This window comes from Dermacentor andersoni, chromosome 10, assembly GCF_023375885.2.
Source record: "Dermacentor andersoni chromosome 10, qqDerAnde1_hic_scaffold, whole genome shotgun sequence".
Classification (NCBI taxonomy): Eukaryota; Metazoa; Arthropoda; class Arachnida; order Ixodida; family Ixodidae; genus Dermacentor; species Dermacentor andersoni.
In genome coordinates, this window is record NC_092823.1 from 103754505 (window position 1) to 103772157 (window position 17653).

General features: G+C 47.3%; 1 protein-coding gene and 1 pseudogene across 1 annotated transcript in view; one reads left to right on the plus strand and one right to left on the minus strand.

Moving 5' to 3' along the window:
- The window catches only part of LOC126544557 (tyrosine-protein phosphatase 10D-like), a 169982-nt gene that overhangs the window by 75218 nt on the left and 77111 nt on the right, over positions 1-17653 (minus strand). The gene's annotated exons all lie outside the window — the stretch shown is intronic.
- Positions 952-1119, plus strand: LOC126546426 (U2 spliceosomal RNA; annotated as a pseudogene).

Here is a 17653-nt window from a genome sequence, read left to right on the forward strand (position 1 = left end):
CCGTACTGCATTCGCACATCAACTTCGTGACATTATGACTTCGTGACGTCTCACACTGAACAGTCCAGCTGATTCGGTGTTGACATTTCGTCATAACCCGTGAACGGCGCTGTGTATAAACATAAACATTTGCCCGTGATCAAAGTTGCGGGCTGTGCGGGGCATAAAGATAAACATTGCGTGAGGTTGCACGAGTAATATAGGATGAAAGTAAACATTATATTGCACGCACTGCCGCCAGTTTGATAGCATTTAATTGCCCGTTCCACTAGCACATAGATTCCATCATGTGGTTTTGAACTTAGCATCATGAGTGAGGGGTACCAGAGAGTTGAGACGTAAAAAAAAATCATGAACCGTTCCACTCTGTGAAGGTGGATGACCAGCGAAGCTCTTAAGCACGCGACAGAGAGGTGACACAGAATTTCGAACAGGGCTATGAACTCATTTACCGTGATTTTTATGCGCATTCGCTTGGACGACGAGGCCGCCGCTCCGAGGAGGCGGAGGAAACTAGACACGTGTGACGTGTAAAACCCCTTACACTTCGTATAGTAGCGACACTCTCCTCCTCCACCTTCACTCCCCCTCGTTTTTCCTCTCTTTCACGCTCCCCCCTCGAACGTGGCGCTGCCTACACTGCTCGAGCGTAGCAACGGCGCCAACATGCGCTCCTCGCCACTCCGTAGAAGCTTCTCGAGCGAAAATGGCGCTGATGCACGGCGCGAGGGCCCACGTGATGCTATTAGGCCAATAGCGACGCGGCCTTGGCCTAGGCCAGAGCGCGCGAGGAGGAGGCGGCATTCTTCAAAGCGTGGCGGTACTTTACGAAGTTTAAGGGGCTTTAGTGACGTCTCGCCGGGAACGCCACCACGGGAGAGCGGAAGGAAAGGAAAGGAGATACGCCAGCGCTTGGAACGCTGACGTAGAGAGTGCGGTGCGAACGTAGACATGGCCGACGCAGGTCAAAGTGTAGTATCTGTTCTATATCAGCTTGATATCTGATACGGGTTCTGCTTGAACCCAAGATGTGAAACTTATTTTTGCAAGTTGGCGGAGTGCTTGTAGCCTTTCTTGTCTTGTCTTGTCTTGTGTCCCAGACAATGGCGCATACCCACTATGGGGGATTGGCCAAGAAGCAGGCGGCTTTTCGTATGCTTAGTAGTAAAGCCAAACTAGATTTAAATTGTGGAGCATGAGACTAGAACTGTAATTTAGACGTATGATGGAAATATTGTGAATTTTGTAAAATAAGTTAACGTAAATAAATGAAATAATAGAAAATATTGATAATTTTAGAAAGTCAGCAAGGTACTCTTTTTGTATCTCTAATAAAATTGTAAATTGCAAGAAAAGCATCCCTGTGGCTTGATCCCAGTGAGGTCGCACCAAAAGAAAGAATGGTTGGTGAGGTTAGCGATAGCCCAAGTTTGGTGAATGAGTGTACTAATAATTTTCTTTGTCTTATAAAGCGGCGGCAGGAGAGAAAATAATGTTCGATCGTTTCAGGTGCACTGCAAAAAGAACATAACCTTTCTTGCTGAACGCTTGTAGCCTTTGTGTTAAGGGGGGTCTGAGCCATTGCTTACGGGGGTATTAGCAATTGCTGATGATGATAGATGCCTGTTTTGACCTTGTTCTTGATTAACACGTCCGCTGTGCGCGTGATCCCAGTGAATTTATGCCCTATTCGCTTTACTTTGCTGAGTGCTTAGATCCTCTGCATTAGGAGGGGGATGAACCATTGCATTTTTGCTTGCTTAGGGGGGTATGAGTCTTTGCTGATGAGGATAACTTTTCCTGACGCACACGAAAAAATACATGGAACACTACCAGCGTAAGAAAGGACCAGTGAATATACACCTTCACCACGGCTTAATCTTGCGCACTTTTGTGAAAGTCGTGAACTTCAAAGGAAATGTTTAAAAGACCGTTTCTGGAGCTAAACCCTTAATTTAAGAAATGCTCTCCGAATTTCTGCGTGCACTGTTGGAGATAAATGTAAGAACTCGAGTCAGAAAACCCGCGAAATTTAGAAACTGAGATTATCAATGCACGCGCAAGAACAGTTTTACGGTAATCGGCCCCGTCGTTCAATTTCGTCCCAGTGAGATAAGTTTCTTCACTTTTCTTCTTTTTCGGTAGCCGCACTTTCCCGAAATTTCGATTGCAGAAAGTTTTAAAAAAATTCATTAGGAAGATCAGACCTCGAAACATATCTGCACAAAACGCTACAACTTAAAACGTGCACCAGAGAGAGAGAGAGAGAGAAAGAAAGGAAGGCAAACGTAAATTGATCGGGAAGCGGCAGCAGCTTAACGAATTCGGTGCGCCTCGATGCGTACAACGTCGCTGTCGTTTGCAGCGAGTGCTTCGCGTTAGAACTCGAGCAGCGCACAAATCGCCCGCAGTGTTTCGCAGTCCATCACACCGCTCTATGTTGGCGACACGGACTCCCGCTCCGAAAACCATCGCCTTCTATGCTGTTAGTGTGCGAATATCTGAGCCTTTTTGGACAAAACGACGCGTATCATTGTAAGCACCCGGACGCAATACGAGGGAAACTTAGCTATCTGTGCAGGGCAGGTGGGGTATTCTGCAAGTGTCCACCTATAGTGGACAAGTCCATCTCGTCCGCTGCTGAAGCGCTGATTGGCTGGGGGCGCTTGTCACCTTCTGACGCGAACCCAGCCCAGCCAATCAGAAGTTCAGCAGCAGATGAAATGGACATGCGCACTAAGTAAGACGTTTACTAGAAAATACACCCCCCCCCCCCCCCCGCGCCCCCCGGATGACCGATGGGTCTATTAAGAGTTACAGAAGTGGCATTGCGCAGCCGCGCTCAAGGTAGTGGGCTCGATCTCGACCACGGCGCCCGCAATTTGACGGGGGAGAAATGCAAGGACGCCCGTGTACTCCAATTCATGTGGCCAAAATTAATCTGAAATTCCACGCTATACGGCGTGTCTCGCAATTGCATCGTGGTTCCGACACGTAAAGCCCCCAAATTGTTTATTTTTAGATTTACAGTGCGTGGAGGGAACCGCAGTCGACGACGGCAGAGAACTAGACGGTGCGATGAAATTAAGGAATTCACGGGCCTACGATGACTGTCAGCTGGCAAAGGACAGGGTAAATTGTAAACCTGTGGGAGAAGCCTTCGTTCCTACAGTGGACATGATTAGGACGATGACGACTGCGAACATTACGAGAGAGTGTGCGAGGAAACCCTGCATTTGTTTCTTATCTACGACTGGCGGTAATTGGCTGACTGACTACACATTTGTTTGTCTAATTATTGATCTTAATGGTACAAATCCACATCTGAGCTTTGGGATAAAATGCCTGAACCTTGAGGTTGGAATTTTCGAGCGAACTCGTGAACGACATGTGGGAGAACACAGATTTTGTTTTCAAGAGTTCATGTGACTGATTGATTGATTGATTGATTGATTGATTGATTGATTGATTGATTGATTGATTGATTGATTGATTGATTGATTGATTGATTGATTGATTGATTGATTGATTGCGTTTAGCGGTAAGGAAGCAAGACCCGAGCCAAGGTACCTTGAGTTGTCGTAGGGTCTTTACAAGTTTTGTGCGTTGGCGAATCAAATGTTGAGATTTACCGTCCGTTAATGCATTCGCTCTGTCTTAGAGAATGCAAATGCAATCGAAATTTGGAAGCGGCCACTTCTGGCCAGACGGCGGGAACGAACAGTACATGCATGCGCATACATCGTCTTTTTTTTTTCTGAACTGCGTATATAGTTTTATCGATCAACGAACAGTCTGCTGCGCAGGCAATCGATGAGAGAATTTGCCAGCGAAACTTTAGCGAAAAACATAAGCGAGAGGCTGAGAAAAAAATGAGACGACTTGAGCCGGTATAGCCGGTATATATTCAACTACGTCTGTTCGAGCGCGTTGTTAGCTGAACTAATAAACGCGCTTCGTTTCAGACGATATGCAGTCACGAGTACCTTGGGTTAACTCGCACGCACGCAAATACACACGCACATGCGCGCACACGCACACACACTCCTTTAGTATGGTGCTTGCGAAAGAACCATTCCAGTTTTTATATCTCCATTCGCCGTGCGTCTGAACTTGCGTGTCTGCGTCCGCATCAAAGTGAGGCGCTCAGTGGATATTTTGTTGAGCTCATATGCACACATGCCTCATTGCGCAGTCGCCTGAACGCACGCTAAATAGCAGTTCGTGCATTTTGTGCGGCGTTGGGTTGTGTGTAGATACAATCGTTGCCGCCTGCGCCCAATCTGATTTCGCAATCTTAAAGACACCGCCCGACTCGCTCGCATCGGGCCTTGAGGTTCGTTATGGCGGACGCCTTCGTTGCGCGAAAACGAATTGCTTTTCGTCTGGCGTTTCTTCACGTCTGCCTTTCGAAGGCACCACGTCTGCTAAATAAAAACGCCGACTCACTGCAGGTTCATATCTCGCGTTCCCTTACGCTCCTGTACCATAACATTTTCGTTCCCTCATTCACTCACTGTTCGACAGACAGACGAGGTAGACAAATAACAGATAGAGACCGTAGATGGACACGCGAACAGTAGGACGACCGACCGACCGACTGACTTTCTCCGTCTCAATAAAGGTCCGACTCCGGCCGAAACATCGACACAATACACAGTTCTGTTTTTAGGAAATGTGCCAGCTTTTGAATTATAACCTTATGGCAGCCAAAGATACCTCTACCTTGAAGTCACAGACAGACAGACAGACAGACAGACAGACAGACAGACAGACAGACAGACAGACAGATAGATAGATAGATAGATAGATAGATGTAACTCGTCACTTTTAATCCTCCAAATGGGACGCTCGCAAAAAATGAGCGCCGATCGCCTGCTGCGACGCTGTCCGTAGGACACGCGCTGGTCGAGCACGGCACGACGTCGCCGCTACACAGCCGCCCACCGCACACGCTCGGCCCCAATCAAGCGCGCGCGGGAAGGCTCGTCCAGCAGGGGGGGCACCCTGCGCGTTGTTGCGTCACTGAGTAGCGGCAATGCGAGCGAACAACGAGCCGTGCCTGCCCGCCTGGCCAGCCGAGCGAGCGAGCGACGGCGTCTCTTTCTTCCACATCTCGTTTCTTTAAAGTGGGCCACGTATACATGTGCTCGCCGGCGACCGACGCCCGCGCCTCGTATCCGGCCCTGTCTGTTCCATCTCCTGCTGCGAAGGGAGGGGAGGCGGGGGTGCGGAGATGAAGAGGAAGCGAACGAGAAGGCGCGGCTGGCCCTTGTTTGCCGTTCGGAGCTAAGCTGCTGGTGGAGAACGCGGCGTGTCGGCCGCTTGTACGGTACGTCGTCCCGAACGAGGAGTTGACCGGAGTCAACGGCGGAGGGCTTGCAGGAAGACCTTGGGGCGTCGAGCTGCCCGCTGTCAGGAAATGCGCAGCCTTTGCGCAGCAGTAGAAGCACGGGCACGAATAACCCGGCACGAATAACCGACTGTAGTCCTGCAGTCCGTGTTGCGCTGCCCACTCATAGGAACATGTAGTCCTACAAACAACCCCGTCCAAGAAAGCCTCCGACAGGTTACAGCAGTCGAAGCAGTCATCTGTTTAACGAGTCGCACGTCGCATACCGGACGCCGCGTCGTGCAACGCATGCAAAGAAGCAACGGAAGGGCATACTTTGGTGCGCTCGGTGCGAAGCGCCTCTGAGCAAAGCGAGCTTGTTCAGGGCTAATAAATGTGTTTTCAGTCATAGGGCTTATAACGTCCTGAAACCCCGCAGTGGATACGAGGAACGTCGTAGTGAAAGGCTCAAGATCAGTTTTGGCCACCTGGGATTCTTTGACGTGTACCCAAAGCACGGTACACGAGCATGTCTTTCTTTCTTTCTTTTTTTGCTATTTGCTCTCATCGCATTATGGCCGCCTCGGTCTGAAATTGAAACAACGGCCTCGTAATCGGAAGCACGACGTCATAGCAACTGAGCCACATCGAGAGTTAGGCTGTTGGGGACCGAATGGCAGATTGACGCATGCATTACTGTTACGCCTTTCCTGTAGCAGTTGCCTGTTTTATTGTTACGGTGTAGCGATGATGTCCAATCAGTAGCTACAAGAAAAAGAAATAAAGAATGAACATTTAATTTAACTTGTGCCTGGTATTTAAGTGCCAACGGCAGCGATGATTGCTGTTGGCGTTCGTCGAATCGAATCCCATATCGCTCAAAGCACCGGTCCGCTACGTATAGATGCGTTGTCGTCCTACCTTCCCGAGCATCTGATGATAAGAGTGACCTATAGGAGGACATTACGCTCAATCCTACTCGCTTAGGTTCATGATTGTAGTACCACGTCTTCTGCGTGACGGGTCGTATCTGATTATGTGGTTATCCTATTATGTTTTTACACCAACAAGCCCCGTTAACAAACATTTTGCAGTACACCATTATCAATGTCGTATTGGCGGCAACGTATCCATCTATCTATCTATCTATCTATCTATCTATCTATCTATCTATCTATCTATCTATCTATCTATCTATCTATCTATCTATCTATCTATCTATCTATCTATCTATCTATCTATCTATCTATCTATCCGTCTATCTATCTATCCGTCTATCTGTCTATCCGTCTATCTATCTATCCGTCTATCTATCTATCCGTCTATCCGTATATTCGTCTATCTATCTATCCGTCCATCTATCTATTCGTCTATCCGTATATCCGTCTGTTTGTCTATCTATCTATCTATCTATCTATCTATCTATCTATCTATCTATCTATTTATCCGTCCGTCCGTCCGTCCGTCCGTCCGTCTGTCTGTAAGTTGGCTAAGAATGTAGTGATATGTACAGGCTTCTAGAAGGCACTTATAAGTGTCAGCGAGTGCAGCGCCGCCACACGGCATGCCCAGTCGAGGTGCCATCGTTTTTACCTGGGAGCTATTGGGGCCCACGTTAACATGGATGCCACATATGGTTATCACTTATATGTGTAGAGCGATAAGACTTCCTCAAACCCAGATTTTATAAGAGACAGCTTCATGACCAAATCTTAAGGTTCCTTCCCTGAACGTCGCTACAACCGAGTCCGCGAGGCAACCCATGGCGTCACTTGCAGTCATTACAGCGTACTTTATATGAACTTGTACTTCCAGGGTCGTCACCCGGGCCAGAGTACAGAATAAGAAGTGACCCGGACACACCACCAGCTACTCCACGAATCAAAGCTGCTCGCTAAAATAAGCCGGCGACTTCCTGACGCTACAGCCGATTCACCCGCCAGGACGCGGCTTCTCTCGAACCGTGACGGATTAAACTTGCCTTGTGATTTGGCTTCCCCGAACGAGGTTGATGGCGCGGAACCTTAACACACCTTCTTCTACATAATTCATCTCCAGCGTTGACCTTATTTTCCTCATTTTTCTCTTTCTCTCTCTTCCTATCGCTTTCCTCAGTCGAGTGATCCCGCTCTCACGTATACTATACACATACGGTGATATCGAGAATTCTTGGCGCCGTCCACATTTCCGCACCATTGGAGAGAGAGAGAGAGAGAGAGAGAGAGCGCAAAGGGCAGCACGAAGTCGTGACGGATGAAGTTTTCGCGGGCCGGCGAGATTGATTGAAGCCAAATACGATGACGTGGAGGGAGTGCGGAGGAAGTGTGAGCGTCTATAAGCGGCTTTCCGACCATTAACGTGCGTGACGTACGCAGCAGAGTAGGAAGCACACGGTCACGAATACTTCGGGACGAAGTGGACGTTCCAATTTCCATTACGCGCTGGAAACGACCGCATGCGCTGCGCGAAAGAGGACAATGAAGATGAAGAAGTTTAAAAGGGGGATTGGATTGCCATCAAAGAAGGAAATCCAATCCAATCCAAAGCTGTCAGCTTGCGCTTAAACTTTGCACATTATGCGTAGATTTCCCATGTTCGAAATACTTTTGTAACGAACGGAACTTCTGTAACAGCTCTGTTGAGATAGCCACTTGCCCTGTAACTTACATATCGAAGAAATCCGTATGGTCGATGTACAGACATGTACAGTCAACAGCAAAAGTTTACGAGACGCAGTTTCCCGTTGAAATGTGAATTCCTGCGCTGTTAAGGCATGACACTTCGTATTTAATGAATCACTGTGTAGGTGGCGAAGGCTACTACATGCTGGAACATTTAAATCGAGGCTGTGTGACCACGCTTCGCGAGAATTCAGCTTCTTGGCAGATTCTGCATCCCGTAAACTTTTGCGGTTGACTGTACATATACATGTACACACATGTACAGACATGTACATGTACAGCAGTATGGGAAAGCGGAAGGGGGGGGGGGGGGGCGTGGCATGCGGATCTTACCATCGGCATCCTTTTCATCATAAGGAATCATTGGATAATCACTAAATGTCATGAACTCAGCGATATGACGGCTCCTCTGGGGAAGGAGCTGTCAGACGCGATATAACAAACTAAAGAAAGGCTATAAAACGGTATTGACAAGCTTTATCTCTCTTCTGCTATTTTCTTGTTTTTCCTGGATGCAATGCACTGCCCATGTATCTGACAGCAGCAGCAAGAATGTGTTGTTCGATTTGCTTCGCTACTTTTCCTTATGCCCTGCGTTTGCCTCTTTTTTATATTTTCGGTATCTGTGTGATGTATCTCTTCGTTATCTGTTTGTGAATGTATTTGTACCCATTTCTACCTAAGGTCTCGTCAGGGACTGACAGTAACCTGAATAATAAATAAACAAATAACAGCGTTAATGTTTACGTTTTGTGCTCAACCCTCACAAATGCACTTCTTTTCTAGTCAACAGAATTTCTGTTCGAAGATACAATCACATAAGATAGCTCCATTTCTTTTTTCTTTGTCTTTATTTTTTTTTTTCCTGCTATTTGCGAGTGTGATACAGGTTTCGATGGCCAAGACACTCTGAACGCGGGAGAAGTGCCATAGGTATATGCTTAGAAACACCAGCAATATCACGAATATGCGACATAAACGATATTATTATCACTGCTGAGACTGCAACCTTTAACAGAATACAAAAACGACAGTATGACGGGCATTCTGCTATGTCATCAGCAAGAAAGGACAGGTGGTAAAGGTAAGCGAGGTTAAGCAGAATAAATGTTCGTTTTGTTATTCTATACCGGGTGAAACCAAAGTGATGCGAAGTTCTTGCACTGAAACACCGGCGCGCTGAGCCCTCATGATTTATATATCCAAGACTGTACGAGCTTTCCCGCTGGCTAATGCAGTTGCTTCGACATGGAGGCAATACAGGCCCTTATCAAACATAATGTTGCAGTGATCCGGGCGGCGGACGGCAAGAAACGGCGATCCTGATTATCGAACGCGGGCACAGTGCATGTTCCAATGCTTATCGGGCGTTCGTTAATCGCCGCAGAGGGTCAACGGATAAACATGCACACTGTATCCACGTACGACGCGGAAACGTCCTCTGTTTCAATCAGCACAAGGGAAAATGCGGACATCTGGTCACGACAGCAATCGCCACTTGAAGAAACAAAAAAAGGAAATCAGCTGCATTAAACCGGACTGCGATATTAAAAGCGGGGGACTTGCTCTGCATCGCGACATGCGGGTATTTCAGTTTCAAATCTTTGGATTAAGAAACATGAGGGAGAGGGTTGCTTTAATGACCGACTGAAAATGTCACTTTCACTCGTGGCTTGCACTGTTTAATTTTTTTTTTTACATTAAATGATTTTTATGGAGGTTGACTGATTCTTGACTTCTTGACTGCGAACTGGCACCCTGCGCGATTAAAAAGCACGAATAACTAAATGGTGCTCTCAGAGTCTGTTCGAGACAACTATATCGATGCTAGGCGCAAATCATGAACAGCACTTCAAGCGTGGTCCCTTACCAGCGTAAAAAGCAAATGGTGTCGAAAAAAGAGAAAGCTCACATTTGTTATCCTTTCCAATTGAGGTACAACTTTGCAGTCTCGACAGAGTTGTGACCAAGACCGAATAACAAATGCTTTTGGAACGAATGGTTGAAACTTCGTTTCGTGAATTGCACGCCATGCGTGTCGCGATGACGGACGGAAGTTTCAGCCGTTTTCATTCAACTTGTAAAGTGCATTGTGCACGTTTACCGAGAGAAGAAAGGACGGTATCGTCAGTAATGCGTTGTCCGGCATCGCTTTCTAGCGATGGCCTCACCCAAAATCAATTGGATTTTGACGAACTGCGTCATTTTGTATGAAGGAAACACGATCCATTTATGTTGACGGGCACGCTTTGACTATACACGACGTACGTTAACTGCAGGGACTAAGTCACGCGAACGTTTGCTGGCGCGGTTCATGTCTGGAAGTCAGGGGTGCATGACGCCTATAAGAAAATGTCAAATCCTGTATTCAATAACGTAATACATAATGCGATAACGTGTTATACTATATATACATATATATATATATGTGTCCATGAAAGCCAGTGTCTATACCTATGCACGTTGCCTTCGTTCTATTCGAAAGCAAACCATGATAGCAGAAACGAAAATTCAGCTCTGCAACTTTAAACCAAATGCACACGGTATCTAGTTTACAGGCATGAAATATTTGGTTCCTGCGGCGCAGTCTTGAGACATGTATACTGCTTTGTGTGAAACAACTGTATCTTCGCCGACAACGAAAATTACCCGATAAGTATACATTTATATTGACGCGAGATTGCCCTGCTACGCGGGATATTAAGAGTCAACACGACAGCGATGTGTCTAACTTGTCCAGGTATATAGGTAAACAAAAGTATTTATTTGTAGAAACTTGAGAGATGACTAAATCGTTCACGAACAGAAAGACGCCGTTAGTTACCTATGTGCTTTCATTTCGTATAACAAAGGGCTTTCTGGTTCGCAGATATTGCTTGGCATTATAAAAAAAACCATTATAAGGAATCATTCTGTCACTACCTGTTTTTTTTTTCTTTGGTCGAAAGGAAGTTTTAAGGCCTCTGAGGTCAAAGTAACGATCCAGATCCACCGCCATGCCTACGAGTGGCGCTGGCCAACACACCAGGTTAGATCTTGTACGCCTACACAAAATAACCAAGCATGTGGACGTGGGAAGAGCCGCCGCGACATAGCCCAGTTGGTAGTGCAACCCACGCGCACTGCATACGGCCGCTGCGGGTTCGGTTTCTACCGGTGGCCAAGTCGTTCTTCTTTTTTTCCACTTTCATTTCTCTTTAGTTTATCATTTCTGCACTTCGATTAAAGCTACAGATAACTTTCCCTATGCTTACTTTTGGCTTCATTACCTGTAGGCTTCGTATGGTTGCGACTAACTTAAATCGGGCCCCCTCACTTCCCCGTCTTCTCGTTCCCCACTAGCTCGCGCTATGTACCCTAAGCAATACTGAATAGTGGGCTTCAACACTTACGGGTTTCTTAAATAGCCCTATACAGCAGGCTGAACAACTGGAGCACGCAGACCGAGTAATGGTTAGGCGTAGTCACGCCGATGACGCAAGTAATAATACTTCCACACTACCAAACACAACAAACTCAGTCCTCACGATTCGTTCCAGCCCGATAGCGATACCACTTGGTCTAAACGAGAGAACGAACGGTACAAAGGAAACGAATAAATGGGGCGTCGGCGTTCTACGCATGCTACGTTGGCAGTCGAGATCTCGCACCTTGCGCGATCGGCGTCGGCGAGTTCGTTCCCACACTTTTTTTTCTTTTTCGCGAAAGTCGAGAGGCGGCACAAACTGCACGCCTTCCGGTTTACCTTGCGTTGTTGCAGCACGCCACTGTTTGTTTCCTCCCGCGCACTTCCGCGTGTCCCGGAGGCGACAATAAGACCCCCCCCCCCCGCCCCCCTCTTCCCACACAAACACATTCGCGGGGCTCCGCATACTTCTGCACGCATCGCTGCTCACGTGACCGCCAGCTCGACGGCGAAACCTCCTCTTCCGCCCAACGTCGCTGCGCCAATTGTTACAAGTGTGGGAACGCTAACTGACCACCTCGCTACGCTGATTGACATTCTGCGCAACTCGCGAGACAAAACAGCTGACGGAGGAACATAATACGCGCGCTAAACTGCACGTTTTTTTTTTTTTTTTTTAAAGCGAAGCCGCTTTGTCCGCGAATCCTCCAGGACTTTCCTGACCGTGGCTGCCACGGCTGCTGCATGGTGCTATCTCGCCGAATAGTTCACACTTAAAGATAATTTGAATCATATGCACGATGGTGGGATCGAATCTGTAGAGTTAAACACCTGTACAGTTAAAAGATCATTTAGAAACGAAAGCATGCACTTAGCGATGGGAGGTGTCATTCACTCCTGTCGTTTTCTCGTCTTTCTTTCTTCCTTTCTTTCTGTTTGTTTGTTTGTTTATTTTCTTTCTTTTTTGCGCTAGAGATAGTCGTGGAACACCAGCTAGCCCAAACATGCGCGTTATTTCGCTCATCCACGCCTTGTTCCCGATTCGTGAAATCTGTCAGCGTCTCAGGGTCGCAGTTATCCACAGCGAGGAAACGGCAATGATTCACAAAACATTCGACAAAGCTTTTCTGTCGTTTTTGTTGTCGTCTTCGCCGTCGTCTCCGAGTTACGATAAATCAGATGAAACCATTTTACCATGGACGCGAATTCCCGTTTGGCACTTGCTGTATGGAAAAAAACAGATAAGATAAGGTGAAGATAAGAAAAAAAAGCCGTTCTGCGTTGTTCTGCGTATGCTTGAGCAGCTCCGCGCTCCTATTTTAAGTTGCCGCTTCGAGAGGAGCTTGCCGCGAAGGAAACAGTTTGTCGGGCTCAGGAATCGTTTTCTTCCTGCAATGCCCAAATCGCCATTGAAAATGTTAAAAAAAAGTTTAAAGAAAAGAACGAAGGAGACGGAACAAAGCCTGTACACAAGGCAGCAACTGCGAGCTACAGACTATCGACATTCGAATTCACCGTATACCCGGGCAGACGTAGGCAGCAATGACGATTTACTATAGATGGCGGCCGAATTTGAATCTGTTCTAGATATTAAGCGAACTGGCAGGGGCTATTCTTGGTCGAGCTAGACGGCAGGAAAGCGCGGAAGACGCAAAATAGACTGACCTTATTGGAGAGTTTCTGGCGATTCCATATAACAATGTGCGCAGAGACGCAACAGGCCGTATACGGTAATACGGTAATCCTAGTACCTTGAACATGCTGCAGTTCTCCGCACGGAGAGATTTACCGCAAGGTTGGATATGCGTTACCGAACAGTAATACAGGGTGTCTGAAGCTCTGTTGGAGAGTTTTAGCGTACCGGGAACTGAGCTCAGCTAAATAGCGCAGGAATTTGTAGTCGCACCGCATTTTCGCATCAGCCGTACAGTATTACCACGCTTGTATGTTTCGCATCTGCTTAGTTTTGCTGATGTGGAATATTTTCCGTATGGCTAAGTGCGCTAGCGTACACGTTAGTGAACGCAGTTGCTAAATCTCTCTGTTAGGGAGTTTTAGCATAACGAAGATTGAGCTTAGCTCAATCACCGTTGTGCTCTTCCACGCTTTTGGAAGGGTTAGAACGTGGAAGCGTTGTAGCTCTTCCACGCTTTTGTATAAGCCATACGCTGACACAGTGATAACGTGGTTTTGGATCTATACGCTTTTTACACAGGACGATTTACCGTAGGGCCAGTTGAAATGCCGTGCCGTAATGTACGCCGGGGTTTTAGTATAGCGCGGAGACGCAGCCTATAATTTAAGAGTCCCGTTATAGAATTGTAGCCACGCCCTATTTCCGTATCAGCCACACAGCAATACTGTGATCATCTGCTTTTGCGTCTCTGTTTCATTTGACGGAGATTTACCGTATAGCGAGTTGGCAATGCTGTACTGTAACATATAACGTGGCTGAATCTCTTGGACCTTGATTTATAGCATAGCACAGAGACGCAGCCTATTACTCAAGCTCCTGGTTATAGTTGTATAGCCACACCGTAGTTCTATATGAGCCGTACAGCAGGATATTTATCATAAAGTTTGAATGAAGTACGCTTTGCCTTACAGAAAGATTAACCGCAAGGCGCTAATGGCATTGCCGCGCAGAAGTATACACCATGGCTAAAGCTCTCTATTAGAATATTTTAGAATAACCAAAACTGGAGCTTAGCTAATTCCCCCGGCTAGAGAGTTGTAGCTACGCTGCATGCCGTCAAAATCTTGTGTTAGGGAGTTTTAGCATAACGGGTACTGAGCTTAACTGAAGCGTCTGCTTGGAGAGCTGCAGTTCCACCGCATTTCCGATTAAGCTTACAGTAATACGGTAATCATCTGCTTGGTTTTGTCTGATGGAAGTATTAGCCGTATCCGTCTATAGGTGTTTTTTCGTATGCATCTAAATGCATCTGCCGAGTGGTTTGTCAACAGCAAGAAATTGCGACCAACGGCTATGCCTGTTTGCATGCACGTGCAATAGCCTCTTAATGTTGCTGACATTGACAATATTGCTTTGCGCTCGAGAGGTATTGCGGAAAGCGTATACTTTAAACGAGAGTCAAAGTCATTCGGCATATATAAATTCTATATGACCATTTTTGAAGTATACAGTGGTAGGCATTTGTGACTACGAAACATTAACTGCGCCAGACAGGCGGAAGTTAGCCAAAGGGCTTAATTACTTGTAAACGCTTGCTCAAAATATCAGCCTTAAACTGACTATACGAGGTAAATCAAGCAAAGTTGCTATGCGCTGCGTTGATGTCATCCTTCAAAGTGAAACCCACAAAATAACTTCTATTTACACTTCTAAAAAAATAATAAATTATGGGGTTTTATGTGCCAAAGCCACTTTCTGATTATGAGGCACGCTGTAGTGGAGGACTCCGGAAATTTCGACCAACTGGGGTTCTTTAACATGCATCTAAATTTTAGTACACGGGTGTTTTCGCATCTCGCCCCCATCGAAATGCGGCCGCCGTGGCCGGGGTTCGATCCCGCGACCTCGTGCTCAGCAGCCCAACACGATAGCCACTGAGCAACCACAGCGGGTTATTTACACTTCTGCTGAATACAGAAGCATAGATTATCGACAGACATTGTTGCAAAGACATAAGGTGTCTGCTCTCTCAAAAGGTGCTCGATTTTTTTTATCAGAAAGTATATGCAACCAACCCCGAGAAACATTATGTTGGCAATATGATCACTGCTGGAATAATATCTCCCACCTTATCCAAGGGCTCATGAAGTGTGTACTTGTGTGTGTGCGTACACACGCACACACACGCACAAAGAAAAAGAGACACTGAACTCTGGAAAATATCGACGCCGAGCTACCGGAAGCTCGCGTAGGACAAAGGGCAGGGTGTTGTGCACGCTCAGTGGCTCCATTAAACTTGCGGGCGATAAATAAAAAACAAAACGGCTCTCTGAGATGGCGCAGTTGGAGACAACGAGAATCGTGTAGTAGTGCTCGTGTTTATTCACTGAAACAAACGCCAAGTAGAACGCCCCCGGTTACGAAGCAGCGGCGGCAGCGGAGATTTCACGTTTACGCAACGGCGGCGTCTCTGCGGCCTGCTGTTCTCCCCCGTCCGTCTGCTCACGTTCTCGAGAAACACTAATGTGTTTCCTCGTTGTACGAAATGAACACACACACACGCATTGCGTATGTATGTGTTTTGGCTGTAACGCCGTGCGAGCAGCCTTGCTTCTGACCCACGAAAGAACAATATCCCGGTGGCACATTTTTACGAGCAAACACACGGACAGAGCGCACGCTCCATGTAGCCCCCTCCCCTTCCACCCCCCCCCCCCCCCACCCGCTCTACCACCACAGCGCGAAACTCGGCTAGTAACGCGGCTCTGGCTACGGGTCGTGCCATTGTTCCTCGGGCATGCCAGAAACCAGCGAAAACCCTGCAGGTCGACGCTGAACACTAAATGTCGTACCCACTCACGCGATATACACCTCAGGCAAGTCTGAACGCGAAGAACAGAAGGCAGGGCAACAGCAACAATGGGCCGTTCGTTTTAGCGTTTTGCAGACGGCGTTCCGCGCCTGCTATAGCAGACGACGCGCTTCTGCAGCGGCGAGCTTTTGAAGAACAATGGGGGCCGCTTTCTCGACAAGCAGGGCATGCTGGAGGGCGTACGAAGCTGCATCGTGATGGAAACTTGCATGGTCTGGGCGGCTGATCCCGTTCTGACTGCGCTCGTAAGCAACGCTCGCGGCTTGCTGCTTGCAACCGTCTCCAAGCACGCAGAACAGAGTTTGGAGGCACGCGGTGGAAGTAGGCGCGCTTGCACTACGAGGATGCCGGCGTATCTCTATACATATAACAACGGTATGCGAGCGGATATATCGCAGAGGGGCTGAAAATGGCGTCGCTATAAACAAAATATTGTTTTTGCTGCTCCCATAGCGGGGTGTCTTCTGCGTCGTCTGCGCAGCGTAAGGCATCCGCGGCATCAGCGGATTCTCAGACCATTTCTCTGTTAGCACATTCCGTCCTACGCGTGAGACGCGGGGGTCCTTAGCCTCACTATCATAGCGACGTCATCTTACAAAAAAGCATGTGCGCTGCTCCTTCCAGAAGCCATGTTCTTGTTTATTTTTACAGCGAAGCTGCTAGCCTGTAGTTGGTCGCGAATTTTCGTGGCGCGCTCACCCAAAACACGGCAGCTGGAAACGAGGTTTGTGTTTGAGTTTCCGCGCAACAGAATTAAGTTTCCGCGTATATTCGAATTACATTCCGACGCGCTCATGTCTGTAGATTGCGTGTAAGTCGTACCTTAGGAATCCTTTGACGCATTTTAGTTTGAGAAATTCAATTACTTCATTGACGCACTTGCGCTAGGCGGAGGGCCTAGAAGAATATGGATGTGTCCTGTGCAAACGATACCGCCACCTAGCGACTGCGGCCACTCAGACAGACCTCAAACGGTGGCTGGAAAATGGATTTTCCTTTAGTTCCCGCGCAACAGATTTTTTTCTCGTATATTCGAACAACAATCCGAGGCTATCATGTGCGGCATTTTACACGTTTTATGGCGCAATTTATGGTTAAGCATTAATTTCGTTCAATAAGGCACTTGCGCTTGGCGAACGGGCTGGAAGAATGAGGATGTACTTTCAAATTTTTTTTTATTGACAAATCTTCATCCAATGAAAGGGATTCAGTTCTATTTGTAGACTGCGTGAGAGGCAGCGTATGCCACATGCCTTGGCCAAGATGCGAGGAATCCTGCGCTTAGAGTTGCGTGTACTGCTTACGATTGGCAATACCAAGATTTTCACAAGTAAGAAAGCTGGTAAGTTGACAACTCACCGTGCGTGACCTACGGGGCGTTCTCTGGCAATGAACCAACACGGCACTTAATCATTCATTAATTCATTCATTTATTCATTCATTCATCAGAATCCTGGCATCCACTTCAAAGTACCACGAAGCGACAGACTCATGCGCCTTCCTGAGAAAGAAATCATCACGGTTCAGAAAAAATTCCTCTTGGCCAGGGGGTTCCAACGCGGCACAAGTCCGTTACCGGAGTCGCCATTCTAGCACCTGAGCTAACCAGCAGGATAGCTGATCTGCAATGCGAGGGCGAATCAAGCAAGTCGAAGCGCTGTAACACTAATTACCTGATGATTTATGAAGAAATTTACAAGGTGAAGGAAGGAATTAAGTCGTATGC